Here is a 15,579-nt window from a genome sequence, read left to right on the forward strand (position 1 = left end):
CAATCATTACACATTACATAATGTTTTTTTTTTTCTTTTTGCACGAAATGACAGATTAACTAACAACAGTAACTGTAGCTTAATTAAATTGGGGTAATGTTATTATGTAATAGAATATCTATGGATTGGTACAGAATATAGAGCAAGACATGAAATAGTACAAAAGATGAAGCAATCATAAAGTAATAACAGCATAATATGAACAGAATTGCTTTTTGAATTGATGAAATTTGATAATAAAGTTATAAACGCAACTAGAGCAATCTAACACATGCTATAGGTAGATTTGTTAATGATTTTCAGATTATTTCTTAACTACTAAATCATCAAATTGCAATTGGTGCTGCTAATAGTTAAATAATTTGAAAAGTGCATAGACAAGGCTGAACTGAGGATTTACACAGGTTAGATTATGTTATTAGTTGATGGTGATCATACACAATTAGATTAACTTATTCAAGTCAACTTACAGTAGTTTTTAACTGGATAAACACACACACATAACATACATTATTTATGGGTCAAGCTTTAATAGTAACCTCAATACAACAATGAGATATTATTAGAATGACATCATCTTTTGACACATGATGGTAATGTTCTTTATTTAAAGAAAGTATAATGTTTATTTCAAACTAATTGATCTATTTACTGTAACCAAGGTCTACAGTAACCTCTAACCAATGTTTATATTCCAGATTACTACAATAAATTTTAACCAATCAGATGGTTGTATGGGTATCTACAGTAACTTTTAACCAAACAGATGGTTGTATGGGTATCTACAGTAACTTTTAAACCAATCAGATGGTTGCACTATTGGGATCTACAGTAACTTTTAACCAACCAGATGGTTACATTATGGGTATCTAAAGTAACATTTAACCAATCAGATGATTGCATTCTGGATCAAAACATCTAATAATAATTTAAACACTTAAATCTTCTAATATTTATAGGCATACCCTATTTGAAAAGTAGATCATGGAATGTTGATATACCCATCAATACATAAAACCAAATTTGAGAATGTTTACAGTAATCTGGTCTCAAGGGTTTTGGCTTTAAAAGCAAGTTGTTGATAAATATATTTATTATCAAAATAGTGTTAAATTTATGTCAAATAAGTAGAGTACTGCAGTTAATTTTTAAAAGCATAATTTCTTATTGAGTCAGGTGTGCACATTAGCAACAATTTACTGGGATTTGAGATTTCATTCTGCAGATGGTATTTGGGTTAATATATTGATTTATTTAACAAAATTGCCTGTAACCATTACATGTGTAAATCTCCTATACAAGTTCAAATACACATACTGTACCAGCACAACAAGTAAGTTAAAACTTTATTACAGCAAATAAAGTTTTATACTTAAAACAGGATTGGCAATTAATACCAGAGGCTTATATAATTCATTTGAAATACTAATATTACACTATTACTATACTTTTATATTATCGCCATTAGTATTGGGAAAGTTACGATAAATTTTACTAGTCCAGATATTATTTTACTGACCCGCTGTAAAATGAATGTTACATGTATTCTGAATGTAGGTCACTTCCGATTCTGTACAATTACGTAAAAATTGGCAACTCATCTGATTATGTAACCACATTTGATGCACTACCCACTACTAGTACAATTAGTGGTACAGTGATGTACGTAGTCACGAGAAATAAAGTGGTCCGGTTTTCGCAAGAAAAGGGAACAATCTCTGTTCAAACCAATGGGTTGTCAACAAAGGCCTCTGTGAAAAAGTGGTCAGGTTGAAACCTTACCAACTGTACTAGTGGCTATGGTCCTGTAGTATGAACCCCAGGCTAGAGAAGTTGAGGTTTTGGGTTTGAATCCAACCTGACAACAATTGTGTTTTAACTAGTAGTACTAGTCTCAAATACTGAGTATTCTTTACAATAGCAGTCAGAGTTTGGAAAAAAAGCCCGACTACTATTTATAGTATTATCTTAGATTAGCTCCAAGAGTTATTTAATATAGGTCAACTATAGTTAATATAATTCAGTAAGCCATCATAACATTGAACCTTAAATGTGTCAAGTCAAAAATCCCCCAATTGTCCCCCTGCTCTTAACATCCACTACAGCTAAGCCAATTTAAAAGCAACCTGGCTTGTAAACCTTTTACACAGACGCAAAAAATCTATATCATTAGTCAATTTATGCGAACATACTAGCAATTTCGACACGATTCTGTATAAATGAAACATTAAAGTACTCGTAGTATATTGAACGATTTAAACCAGGGAAACAAACGAGTTAAAAGCATGTACTCTCCAGAGGATACGATGACTCTGGGACAAGTGCTTCATAATAGTCAACATAACCTAATAATAATATTTATTCAGCAATTATGCAGTGGAATAGAAAACAAGCTTTATTAATTAGCGTGTACTTAAAAGCATTCCATTACAAATGTTTCCATAAACCCATGATTAATTCACAGAGTACTAATAATATTAGTTCATGAAACTAGTTTATATCATTTTCCAAGGCACTATAGGATAAATAGTACACAGGAACACTAGGGGTTTTATATTCTGTGAAGATGCTACATGAAATGCCATGATGTCTAAGAATCTTTAATTTGATTAAAGTCTGATGGGTCTTTGACAAAACCCACAACCCAACATTTAAAACAAATAGGTTTAGAGACATATTTCATCAGCTATCAGGCAAATAATATAGATTTTTAGTTATTACCTGCCAATTCCATGGGTTTTTTTTCACTATGGCTTCTTGCTTATATTCAAATTCAATTCAATATTTGATAAATTGATATAAGCACATCACATCAATGTATAACCTGTGCTATTGAACAGCACAATATTTTATTCAAATTTGAAAACAGTCTCACAAGACCGAACAAAGGTTGTCTAGTATAGCATTAATGTCAACAAGAAAGTGTTATAAATCTCTCATTAAAGCTCCCACAAAAAAATGTAAAAAATAAATAACAAACTAGAATTTAATTCGTCACTTTGACGAATTATAGGTGATCATTTTTATCATTTTACTGAAATAAATTTTTTTTAAACATGCACGTACGTTAACATACGATCGGAAAATGTTGATGTATGCCATCCTATTATATGCTTATAGTGCTGAGTTGTGCCTATATGCCATATACAATATGTACAGTATATACTGTATATCTATATACAGTGTAGCATAGGTGAAATTACGGGACACACATGTTCTAATTTTTTGGCATGATGACGTTATCAAACTAAACTTTAAGATGACAATTTCGAAAGATAATTAATTGAGCAAAAAAATATAAGATTTGGAAAAAAATTTGGCACGTAGAAGCGCTGTGCGCGCTCTTTGAATTGTGTATAACTTTGACGAAAAATATGAAAAAACTACTTTTTCACTTCAACTGGCCATATGTTAACGTCACAACATCCGATAGGCTTAATTTTTATATGAATTAATATCTACATTTCATCAGCTTTCATAATAAATTATAATCATCAAGGTAACCTTCAATTCTGAAGAGCTGTAAGATATTCAAATTTACTGCGAAGGTGAAATTACACGGCCTACGTTATTCAAGTTTTTACGCGTGATGACGTCATTAAAATGAAGATAGTGTCAACTCATGATAAAGATAATTAATTAAGCAAGCACATACTGAAAGTTGTGCGAAATTCGAGCCCACATAACCAAGATGCGCTCTATTGAATGTGATAATCTACACAAAAAGATAACAAATCCTAATTTTTAAATTCAAGTGGCCATTTGATGACGTCAAAACATTTTGTACGTAAAATGTGTACATGAATTCATATCTACAACTCAATGGCTTCCAGAATAAGTTAAAAAAATCGGGGGTCATCTTGCATTCTGAAGAATTATTTTCATTTTAAAAAAGACCTATTTTTCACCATTTTCAGAACTTTTGTAAAATTAATGTGCGCACTTTGTCATTTTTAACGTCCTCGTATAGCGTTATTTTAAGTCGGAACTGACTCAAATTTGGTGAATGTACTAAGGATGGTGAGTAGAATGAGATTTGTAAAAAAAATTCATGTTTTTACGCTTTTTAAGTATCGCGCGCGCAAAAACGCATTTTTGCGCAGTAATTTTTTGAAACACGCAAATGGCCTAATTCATGCTCTAAATTGATCAAAACTTAATTTTGAGCGTTTTAAATTTTTAACGCGCGATATCACGCGCATGAACCTACGTGCGCGTGCGTTTTTATTTGCTAATATTTTTACCCTTGATGTGAAGTTTACGTGTAGTGAATTTCATTAATATGTGATAATGAATTATGGAGATATGATTGATAATGTGATTTCGCAAAATGGCGTATAAATGTCGTCACGGATGAGTGATCACGCTGGAAAGCTTATTAGGATTAAGTTATATTATTTGAAAGATATTCTGAAATTTTTGTAATCATTGACATTAAACTTTTTGAGATAATTGTTACACAAAATAGTGTACAGAAACAATAAAAAGAAAAAAAAAAATAATAACTAGAATTTAATTCGTCACTTTGACGAATTATAGGTGATCATTTTTATCATTTTAATGAAATTAACATTTTTTAAACAAGCATGTACGTTAACATACGATCGTAAAAAGTTGATGTAAACCATCCTATGACATGATGCTGCATATACACTTATAGTGCTGAGTTGTACCTATTATGTGTCATATACAATATGTACAGTATATTGTATATCTATATACAGTGTAGCATAGGTGAAATTACGGGACCCACATCATGTTCTAAATTTTTGGTATGATGGAATTATCAAAATGAACTCGAAGATGACAATTTCGAAAGATAATGAATTGAGCAAATAAATATAAGGATTGGAAGAGAATTTGACACGTAGAAGCGCAATGCGCGCTCTTTGAAATTTGTATAACTTCGACTAAAGAAATTTAAAAACTACGTTTTAACTTCAACTGGCCATATGATAACATCACAACATCCGATAGGCTTAATTTTTATATGAATTCATATCTACATTTCATCAGCTTTCATAATAAGTTATAATCTTCAAGGTCACCTTTAATTCTGAAGAGCTATTAGATATTCAAATGTATGGTGTAGCTGAAATTACACGACCTAGGTTATTCAAGTTTTTACGCGTGATAACGTCATCAAAATAAAAATGTTTACAAACCATGAGAAAGATAATCAATTGAGCAAGCACATACTAAAATTTTGGCGAAAATCGGGCTCAAATAAGGGAGATGCGCTCTATTGAATGTGATAACCCACACAAAAAGATAAAAATTACTAATTTTTAAATTCAAGTGGCCATTTGATGACGTCATACCATTTTGTACGTCTAATGTGTACATGAATATGTATCTACAACCCAATGGCTTCCCGAATAAGTTAAAAAAATTGGGGGTCACCTGCCATTCTGAAGATTTATATTCATTTTAAAAAGGCCTTATTTTTCACCATTTTCAGCACTTTGATGCAATTAATTTGCGCATTTTGTCATTTTTAACCTGCTCGTATAGCGTTATTTTAAGTTGGAACTGACTCAAATTTGGTGAATGTACTAAGGATGGTGAGTAGAATGCGATTTGTATAAAAAAATTGCATTTTTTACGCTTTGTAAGTATCGCGCGCGTAAAATATTTTTTTTGCGCAGTAATTTTTTGAAACACGCAAATGGCCTAATTCATGCTCTAAATTGATCAAAACTTAATTTTGAGCTTTTTAAATTTTTAACGCGCGATTTTACGCGCATGACCCTACGTGTGCGTGCGTTTTTATTTCTTAATATTTTTACCCTTGACCTAAAGTTTACGTGTAGTGAATTTCATTAATATGTGATAATGAATTATAGAGATATGATTGATAATGTGATTTCACAAAATGGCGTATAAATGACGTCACGGATGAGTGATCACGCTGAAAAGCTTATTAGGACTAAGTTAAAGTATTTGAAAGACATTCAGAAATTTTGGTAATCATTGACATTAAACTTTTTGAGATATTTGTTACACAAAATCTGTACAGAAAGAAATTGCAAAGAAACATTTTTTGTTTTACAAAAACAATTTCTCACTAGAATTTAATTCGTCACTTTGACGAATTATAGGTGATCATTTTTATAATTTTATTGACATTAATATTTTTTAAACATGCACGTATGTTAAAATACAATCATAAAATGTTGATGTATGCCATCCTATTATACGGTTATACTATAGTGCTGTGCCTATTATATGCCATATACATTATGTACAGTATATACTGTATATCTATATACAGTGTAGCATTGGTGAAATTACGGACACACATCATGTTCTAATTTTTCGGCACTGATGACATTATCAAAATAAACTTGTGGATAACAATATCGAAAGATAATGAATTGAGCAATAAAATATAACAATTGGAAGAAAATTTGGCACGTAGAAGGGCGGTGCGCGCTCTTTAAAAATTGTATAACTTTGACGAAAGAGATGAAAAAACTACTTTTTAACTTCAACTGGCCATATGATAACGTCACAACATCCGATAGGCTTAATTTTTATAATAATTCATATCTACATTTCACCAGCTCTCATAATAAGTTATAAACATCAAGGTCAACTTTAATTCAGAAGAGCTGTAAGGTATTCAAGTATACCTTGTAGGTGAAATTACGTAACCACCGTTATTTAAATTTTAAGACGTGATGACATCATCCAAATAAAAATATTGGCAACTCATAAGTAACATAATTGGTTGAGGTAGAATATATTAAAAATTTAAAGAAAATCGATCACAGATAAGCGAGTTGCGCTCTGTTGAATATGGTGGTCCATTACAAAAGGGGAAAAAACCCTATTTTAAAAATTCATGTGGCCAAATGATGACGTCATACCATTTTGTACGTCTAATGTGTATATACATTTATATCTACAACTCATTGGCTTCCAGAATAAGTTAAAAAAATTGGGGGTCATCGTGCATTCTGAAGAGTTATATTAATTTTAAAAAGGCCTTATTTTTTACTATTTTTAGCACTTTTGTACAATTAATGTGCGCATTTTGTCATTTTTAACCTGCTCGTATAGCGTTATTTTAAGTCGGAACAGATTCAAATTTGGTGAATGTACTAAGGATGGTGAGTAGAATACGATTTGTAAAAAAAATTCATATTTTTTACGCATTTTAAGAATTGCGCACGCAAAAACGCATTTTTGCGCAGTAATTTTTTGAAACACGCAAATGGCCTAACTCATGCTCTAAATTGATCAAAACTTAATTTGGAGCTTTTTAAATTTTTAACGCGCAATTTCACGTGCATGACCTTGAAAAATGTAAGTTTTTATTTGGTAATATTTTTATCCTTCACCTGAAGTTTACGTATAGTGAATTTTATTGATATGTGATAAAGAGTTATGGAGATATGATTGATAGTGTGATTTCACAAAATCGCGTATTAATGACGTCACGGTTGAGTGATCACGCTGAAAAGCTTATTATGGCTAAGTTAAAGTATTTGAAGGACATTGTGAAATTTTTGTGATCATTGTTATTCAACTTTTTGAGATAATTGTTAAACAAAAAGTGTACAGAAAGAATAATAATAATAACAATAATAAAGATTTTGTACAATAACAATAGGTGATCATTTTATTCTAAATGATCACCTAACTAGAATTTAATTCGTCACTTTGACGAATTATAGGTGATCATTTTTATCATTTTAATGAAATTAACATTTTTTAAACATGCACGTACGTTAACATACGATCGTAAAAAGCTGATGTACGCCATCCTATGACATGATGCATATACACTTATAGTGCTGAGTTGTACCTATTATGTGTCATATACAATATATACAGTATATACTGTATATCTATATACAGTGTTGCATAGGTAAAATTACGGGACCCACATCATGTTCAAATTTGTTGGTATGATGGAATTATCAAAATAAACTCGAAGATGACAATTTCGAAAGATAATGAATTGAGCAAATAAATATAAGGATTGGAAGAGAATTTGATACGTAGAAGCGCAATGCGCGCTCATTGAAATTTGTATAACTTCGACTAAAGAAATCTAAAAACTACGTTTTAACTTCAACTGGCCATCACAACATCCGATAGGCTTAGATTTTATATGAATTCATATCTACATTTCAACAGCTTTTATAATAAGTTATAATCTTCAAGATCACCTTTAATTCTGAAGAGCTATTAGATATTCAAATGTATGGTGTAGCTAAAATTACACGACCTAGGTAATATTCAAGTTTTTTTTGCGTGATGACGTCATCAAAATAAAAATGTTTACAACCCATGAGAAAGATAATCAATTGAGCAAGCACATTCTAAAATTTTTGCGAAAATCGGGCTCAAATAACGGAGATGCGCTCTATTGAATGTGATAACCCACACAAAAAGATAAAAATTACTAATTTTTAAATTCAAGTGGCCATTTGATGACGTCATACCATTTTGTACATCTAATGTGTACATGAATATGTATCTACAACCCAATGGCTTCCCGAATAAGTTAAAAAAATTAGGGGTCACCTGCCATTCTGAAGATTTATATTCATTTTAAAAAGGCCTTATTTTTCACCATTTTCAGCACTTTGATGCAATTAATTTGCGCATTTTGTCATTTTTAACCTGCTCGTATAGCGTTATTTTAAGTTGGAACTGACTCAAATTTAGTGAATGTACTAAGGAAGATGAGTAGAATGGAATTAGTACAAAAAATTGTTATTTTTTACGCTTTCTATATACGCACGCGCAAAAACGTGTTTTTGCGCAGTAATTTTTTGAAAAACGCAAATGGCCTAATTCATGCTCTAAATTGATCAAAACTTAATTTTGAGCTTTTTAAATTTTTAACGCGCGATTTCACGCGCATGACCCTACGTGTGCGCGCGTTTTTATTTGTTAATATTTTTACCCTTGACCTAAAGTTTACGTGTAGTGAATTTCATTAATATGTGATAATGAATTATGGAGATATGATTGATAATGTGATTTCACAAAATGGCGTCTAAATGACGTCACGGATGAGTGATCACGCTGAAAAGCTTATTAGGACTAAGTTAAAGTATTTGAAAGACATTCAGAAATTTTGGTAATCATTGACATTAAACTTTTTGAGATATTTGTTACACAAAATCTGTACAGAAAGAAATTGCGAAGAAACATTTTTTGTTTTACAAAAACAATTTCTCACTAGAATTTAATTCGTCACTTTGACGAATTATAGGTGATCATTTTTATAAATTTATTGACATTAATATTTTTTAAACATGCACGTATGTTAACATACGATCGGAAAATGTTGATGTATGCCATCCTATTACAGTATACGCTTATAGTGCTTAGTTGTGCCTATTATATGTCATATCACATTATGTACAGTATACTGTATATCTATATACAGTGTAGCATTGGTGAAATTACGGACACACATCATGTTCTAATTTTTCGGCACTGATGACATTATCAAAATAAACTTGTGGATTACAATATCGAAAGATAATGAATTGAGCAATAAAATATAACAATTGGAAGAAAATTTGGCACGTAGAAGGGCGGTGCGCGCTCTTTAAAAATTGTATAACTTTGACGAAAGAGATGAAAAAACTACTTTTTAACTTCAACTGGCCATATGATAACGTCACAACATCCGATAGGCTTAATTTCTATAATAATTCATATCTACATTTCACCAGCTCTCATAATAAGTTATAAACATCAAGGTCAACTTTAATTCAGAAGAGCTGTAAGGTATTCAAGTATACCTTGTAGGTGAAATTACGTAACCACCGTTATTTAAATTTTAAGACGTGATGACATCATCCAAATGAAAATATTGGCAACTCATAAGTAACATAATTGGTTGAGGTAGAATATATTAAAAATTTAAAGAAAATCGATCACAGATAAGGGAGTTGCGCTCTGTTGAATATGGTGGTCCATTACAAAATGGGAAAAAACCCTATTTTAAAAATTAATGTGGCCAAATGATGACGTCATACCATTTTGTACGTCTAATGTGTATATACATTTATATCTACAACTCATTGGCTTCCAGAATAAGTTAAAAAAATTGGGGGTCATCGTGCATTCTGAAGAGTTATATTAATTTTAAAAAGGCCTTATTTTTTACCATTTTTAGCACTTTTGTACAATTAATGTGCGCATTTTGTCATTTTTAACCTGCTCGTATAGCGTTATTTTAAGTCGGAACAGACTCAAATTTGGTGAATGTACTAAGGATGGTGAGTAGAATACGATTTGTAAAAAAAATTCATATTTTTTACGCATTTTAAGAATTGCGCACGCAAAAACGCATTTTTGCGCAGTAATTTTTTGAAACACGCAAATGGCCTAACTCATGCTCTAAATTGATCAAAACTTAATTTGGAGCTTTTTAAATTTTTAACGCGCAATTTCACGTGCATGACCTTGAAAAATGTAAGTTTTTATTTGTTAATATTTTTATCCTTCACCTGAAGTTTACGTATAGTGAATTTTATTGATATGTCATAAAGAGTTATGGAGATATGATTGATAGTGTGATTTCACAAAATCGCGTATTAATGACGTCACGGTTGAGTGATCACGCTGAAAAGCTTATTATGGCTAAGTTAAAGTATTTGAAAGACATTGTTAAATTTTTGTGATCATTGTTATTCAACTTTTTGAGATAATTGCTAAACAAAAGTGTACAGAAAGAAGAAGAAGAAGAATAATAATAATAACAATAATAAAGATTTTGTACAATAACAATAGGTGATCATTTTATTCTAAATGATCACCTAACTAGAATTTAATTCGTCACTTTGACGAATTATAGGTGATCATTTTTATAAATTTATTGACATTAATATTTTTTAAACATGCACGTATGTTAACATACGATCGGAAAATGTTGATGTATGCCATCCTATTATACGCTTATAGTGCTTAGTTGTGCCTATTATATGTCATATCACATTATGTACAGTATACTGCATATCTATATACAGTGTAGCATTGGTGAAATTATGGACACACATCATGTTCTAAGTTTTTTGCACTGATGACATTATCAAAATAAACTTGTGGATACCAATATCGAAAGATAATGAATTGAGCAATAAAATATAACAATTAGAAGAAAATTTGGCACGTAGAAGCGCGGTGCGTGCTCTTCAAAATGTGTATAACTTTGACGAAAGAGATGAAAAAACTACTTTTTAACTTCAACTGGCCATATGTTAACTTCATAACATTCGATAGGCTTAATTTTTATATGCATTCATATCTACATTTCACCAGCTCTCATAATAAGTTATAAACATCAAGGTCAACTTTAATTCAGAAGAGCTGTAAGGTATTCAACTATACGTTGTAGGTGAAATTACGTAACCCCCGTTATTCAAATTTTAAGATGTGATGACGTCATCGAAATGAAAATATTGGCAACTCATGAGTAACATAATTGGTTGAGGTAGAATATATTAAAAATTAAAAAAAAATCGAGCACAGATAAGCGAGTTATGCTCTGTTGAATATGGTGGTCTATGACAAAATGGGAAAAAACCCTATTTTAAAAATTCATGTGGCCAAATGATGACGTCATACCATTTTGTACGTCTAATAGGTATATACATTTATATCTACAACTCATTAACTTCCATAATAAGTTTAAAAAAATGGGGGTCATCTTCCATTCTGAAGAGTTATATTCATTTTAAAAAGGCCTTATTTTTTACCATTTTTAGCACTTTTGTACAATTAATGTGCGCATTTTGTCATTTTTAACGTGCTTGTATAGCGTTATTTTAAGTCTGAATGGACTCAAATTTAGTGAATGTACTAAGGAAGATGAGTAGAATGCAATTTGTACAAAAAAATTGTATTTTTTACGCATTCTATGTACGCACGCGCAAAAACGTGTTTTTGCGCAGTAATTTTTTGAAACACACAAATGGCCTGATTCATGCTCTAAATTGATCAAAACTTAATTTTGGGCTTTTTAAATTTTTAACGCGCGATTTCACGCACATGACCTTGAAACGCGCAAGTTTTTATTTTCTAATATTTTTACCTTGACCTGAAGTTTACTTGTAGTGAATTTCATTAATATGTGATAATGAATAGTAAAGATATGATTGATATTGTGATTTCACAAAATGGCGTATAAATGACGTCACGGATGAGTGATTACGCTGAAAAGCTTATTATGTCTAAGTTAAAGTATTTGAAAGACATTGTGTAATTTTTGTGATCATTGCCATTCAACTTTTTGAGATATTTGTTACACAAAAAGTGTACAGAAAGAATAAAAAAAATAAAAAAAAAAATAAAGATTTCATACAATAACAATAGGTGATCATTTTATTCTAAATGATCACCTAACTAGAATTTAATTCGTCACTTTGACGAATTATAGGTGATCATTTTTATCATTTTATTGACATTAATATTTTTTAAACATGCACGTATGTTAACATACGATCAGAAAATGTTGATTTATACCATCCTATTATACGCTTCTAGTGCTGAGTTGTGCCTATTATATGCCATATACATTATGTACAGTATATCTATATACAGTGTAGCATTGGTGAAATTACGGACACACATCATGATCTAACTTTTTGGTATGATGACATTATCAAAATAAACTTGTGGATAACAATATCGAAAGATAATGAATTGAGCAATAAAATATAACAATTGGAAGAAAATTTGGCACGTAGAAGCGCTGTGCGCGCCCTTTGAAATTTGTATAACTTTGACTAAAGAAATTAAAAAACTACTTTTTAAATTCAACTGGCCATATGATAACATCAAAACATCCGATCGGCTTAATTTTTTTATGAATTCATATCTACATTTCATCAGCTTTCTTAATAAGTTAAAATTTTCAAAGGCACCTTTAATTCTGATGAGCTGTAAGATATTAAACTGTATGGTGTAGGTGAAATTACACGACTCACGTTCTTAAAGTTTTTACACGTGATAACGTCATCAAAATGAAAACGCTGACAACTTATGAGAAAGATAAATAATTAAGCAAGCAAACACTGAAATTTGTGCGAAAATCGGGCTCAAATAGCGGAGATGCGCTCTATTGAATGTGATAACCTACACAAAACGGAAAAAAATCCTAATTTTTAAATTCAAGTGGCCATTTGATGACGTAATACCATTTTGTACGTCTAATGTGTATATACATTTATATCTACAACTTATTGGCTTCCATATTAAGTTAAAAAAATTGGGGGTCACCTGCCATTCTGAAGAGTTATATTCATTTTAAAAAGGCCTTAATTTTTACCATTTTTAGCACTTTTGTGCAATTAATGTGCGCATTTTGTCATGTTTAACATGCTCGTATAGCGTTATTTTAAGTCGGAATGGACTCAAAATCGGAGAATGTACTAAGGATTGTGAGTAGAATGTGATGTATACATTAAATTTTATTTTTTACGCATTTTAAGAATCGCGTGCACAAAAACGTGTTTTTGCGCAGTAATTTTTTGAAATACGCAAATGGCCTAATTCATGCTCTAAATTGATCAAAACTTAATTTTGAGCTTTTTAAAATTTTAAGGCTCGATTTCAAGTGCATGACCTTGAAACGCGCGAGTTTTTATTTGCCAATATATTTTAGCTTGACCTCAAGTTTACGTGTAGTGAATTTCATTAATATGTGATAATGAATTATGGAGATATGATTGATAATGTGATTTCACAAAATGGCGTATACGTGACGTCACGGATGAGTGATCACGCTGAAAAGCTTATTATGGCTAAGTTAAAGTATTTGAAAGACATTGTGTAATTTTTGTGATCATTGCCATTCAACTTTTTGAGATATTTGTTACACAAAAAGTGTACAGAAAGAATAAAAAAAAAAAAAATAAAAAAAAAAATAAATAAAGATTTCATACAATAACAATAGGTGATCATTTTATTCTAAATGATCACCTAATAAAGATTTTATACAATAACAATAGGTGATCATTTTATTCTAAATGATCACCTAAAAAAGATCACAATAGAAAAAAAAAATATGATTGCACTATTATAGAGGGCAGCAAATATTATATGTTAAATAAACAATCATCGTATATATTCTGCTCTGGTTTCATTTCCTCTGGGATGCCATATAGGCATTTATATAATTCTTTTACTAATTGCATCCAGTCACATTTGAAATCTTTTATAATGGTTTAAAGGACTGATATCCCTTCCCATGTTCATGACCCCTGTAATCCCAGGTACAGACAATGCAGTGTGTAATCAATAATGTGAACAGACTGGGTGATGGACATTGTATTATTTATTGTCTGGCACAACCAGGCCATATTTGAAATCCATATTTCATTATGTGGAAAGGCTATAGTCATTTGAAAGAGTACCATATTTAATTTGGTATTAATTATCAATGATAGTATACTATTCAACTAATTTGAAATTCCCAGAAAAATGTGCCCAAATCCAAGAGAATTGTACTGTAGGTAACACTGAGTCCCTGGAAATCATGCATAACTCCCAGGGATAATGTACAACTCCCAAGGAATCATAGAATAAACTCTAGGAATTCATAGGCAACTCTAGGAATACATAGGCAACTCTAGGAATACATAGGCAACTCTAGTTCAGTAACTCCCATGGAATCATAAGTAACTCCCATGGAATCATAGCTAACTTCCAGGGAATCATAATAAGTAACTCGCATTCTGGTTAAATATTTTACTTGGTTTTAACATGAATTTGTATTAACGTAATCATCGTATCAATCTAGATTTAAAATTGATAAAAATGAAAAAAAAAATCTAATGGTGGCGATTTATTTTAAATCAGATTACCCCCTGAAAATAGCTGCTAGCCAAAAACATGCGATCTTTTGACACTCTAAATTTATTCATTTGTATCATCTGTATGAGACACCCTGACATTAAACATCACACACAATGATATCTATCTATCTAGATATTATCAACTGTATGAATATTTGCTGTATAATGAATATTTATTTGGTTTTGGAGTGTTGACAGATGACTGAAGCCCAAGATAACTTAATTTGATGTAACAGTTGAGAATAAGATGCTTATCAGGGCTTAAGTTGATATTTAACCAACTTAATGTCGGATATCAACCATTCCAGGCTAGGCAAATATAGCTATGCTTCTTTTCTCTATCGGATAAAAATTGAGGTCTACCAGTGTTACATTGCAGTTCAGCTTGTTCTGTGTTTAAACAAATAATAATTATTTAAACATCCGTTATAACTTCAATAGGAAGTGCTTGTCTAATTTTACTGTACATTCTTCTTTCTTTCTTATATTTACCCATAATAAACATTGTACACAATAAAAACATAAATCATGAGAATTACAGCTAAAAAATAGTCACAACTAGTCAACTTTAGCACCTAAACATTGAAAAATAAATATGTAAATCAATAAGGGAAATTACCTTTGTAAACTTAATACGGTATACACATTTTTTTAACCTTCTCCCCAAATAATTATATAATTCTCTTCTGAAACTTATAAGAGAAAAAGATACCGCTGAAATCTACAGTATAAGTATATTCAAGGTACA

The 15,579-nt window shown here is 30.7% G+C and overlaps 2 protein-coding genes across 2 annotated transcripts in view; both read right to left on the reverse strand.

Moving 5' to 3' along the window:
- LOC144839818 (exostosin-1-like) overlaps positions 1-15,579 on the reverse strand; it is a 76,951-nt gene that overhangs the window by 21,155 nt on the left and 40,217 nt on the right. The window lies entirely within an intron of this gene.
- The window catches only part of LOC144839820 (GATA-binding factor 2-like), an 86,360-nt gene continuing 73,249 nt past the window's right edge, over positions 2,469-15,579 (reverse strand). The window contains exon 8 of the transcript XR_013611786.1: positions 2,469-2,490. The gene's annotated coding sequence lies outside the window, so the exon portion shown is untranslated. The remainder of the gene's footprint in view (positions 2,491-15,579) is intronic.

The sequence above is a fragment of the Antedon bifida genome, chromosome 4 (assembly GCF_963402885.1).
Source record: "Antedon bifida chromosome 4, ecAntBifi1.1, whole genome shotgun sequence".
NCBI lineage: Eukaryota > Metazoa > Echinodermata > Crinoidea > Comatulida > Antedonidae > Antedon > Antedon bifida.